The sequence below is a fragment of the Schistocerca gregaria genome, chromosome 2, assembly GCF_023897955.1.
Source record: "Schistocerca gregaria isolate iqSchGreg1 chromosome 2, iqSchGreg1.2, whole genome shotgun sequence".
Taxonomy (NCBI): domain Eukaryota; kingdom Metazoa; phylum Arthropoda; class Insecta; order Orthoptera; family Acrididae; genus Schistocerca; species Schistocerca gregaria.
In genome coordinates, this window is record NC_064921.1 from 715,378,190 (window position 1) to 715,379,745 (window position 1,556).

The 1,556-nt window shown below is 47.4% G+C and overlaps 1 non-coding gene across 1 annotated transcript; it reads left to right on the forward strand.

Annotated features, from left to right (window-relative positions):
* Positions 1-1,233: 1,233 nt before the first annotated feature.
* Trnap-ugg (transfer RNA proline (anticodon UGG)) lies at positions 1,234-1,305 on the forward strand. The gene has a single exon. It is a non-coding gene; the product is annotated as a tRNA-Pro (tRNA).
* The last annotated feature ends 251 nt before the right edge of the window (positions 1,306-1,556 follow it).

Genomic DNA, 1,556 nt, shown 5'->3' on the forward strand with positions numbered 1-1,556 from the left:
TCGCTATTGCATATGATGTCACCAAAAGCAATCACTTCGTTAGCGGCAAGGAGCCCGGGCCCAGCGGTAGCGGTAGCTCTACATGGAGGCACCAGCAGCCCCGACAGGCCGCCGCTGGCGCGCCGGCGCCCGGACCCGCGACCCCTAATGACGTTGCAGTCGATGTATTTCTTAATATCGCTTTTCGAAGAAGCAAGCCAGGTGTAAATCACACAGTATTTTACTGATGATCTGGAAACGCGAATTTAGAACAAGTAGAACATTATATAAAATTTTGTTGTGTGGTCGAGCGGTACCCACCCTTCGCTCTTCCCAGATTATCGTTGCTGCACGGAATGATTGTTAAAGCACCGACGGCTTCAGAGTTCGTCTTCTCCAACGTTTGCTTTTGCAGTACATTCCGCAATCTTTTCGTTATGAGTCGTCTGTTTCGGTTTCCCGATGTAGTTTTGCTCACAGCTCCCGACTTCTCTTAACCCCGAGCCACCACTTGCCGAAAATTCCGCACTGCAGTCTGGTCAATCTGCAGAGGTCGATAAGAGCATCGCGGTCGTTCCTGAGCTAATGAAACGGCCGTATCTGTAGTTGTTCCCAGATGTCTCCAACAGCAACGGCCACCCGGATGCCTGCATTATAGGAGTACGCCACTACACCCAGCCATACAATTGCATTTGAAAGCAGAATAACATGAGCTACAGAGCAACTCAGATTTTTGTGTCTGACCTACTTTTATTCTTTTATTCCTTATTTTTTTATTCTTTATTCTTCTTTTTATTCTTGTAACAAACAGGTAATGGAAATTTAGGTAAAACGATATCAAAAAAAGTTGCGTGGTGGAGCGACACATACAGTTGGCTCTTCGTAGATGATCACTGCTGCTCGGAATAATTCTTAAGGCACCGACGCCTTCAGGAGTCGTGTTTGGAAGTTTTGCTTGCAGTATATTCCGCTATCTTTTCGTTATGAGCTGGTGTTTCGGATTCCCGGTGTTCTTTTGTTTAGTGCATTTGCCTTCCCTTGAGACTGAGAAACCACGTGACGAATGTGAAACACCACCGTCTGTTCAGCTGCAGAGCGCGATGAAATTATTCACTCTACATTCATTGCCTTTAATATTCTTCCCATCAGTGCTGGGCGCTGCCTTCAGAAAGCGCTTTTCTTTCTGATTTACATGAAAGTGTGTGTTCCTCGCAGCTGGACTGCTTGGGATTACCTTCAGTGCTACCGGCAGGTGGCTCGTTGGTCTAGGGGTATGATTCCTGCTTTGGGTGCAGGAGATCCCGGGTTCAAATCCCGGACGAGTCCTACCGTTTTGACCGTGCTGAAGAGTAGGTGGAGCTCACCCACGTTTGTAGCTCTGCAATGAAGAAGAGATGCGTGCCGCAGCACGCTGTGTGTAGCCATATGGTCATGAAGGGACCTTTGATATGGCAAGAATCTGATACCAGTAAATTACATAGGTCGATTTCTGTAGAAGAGCCGACAGTAATCTTGCATGCAACGGAAAACAAAGGTTGTCTTTGCAGTACGTGTGCACCGTGAGTGGAGACGAAGCT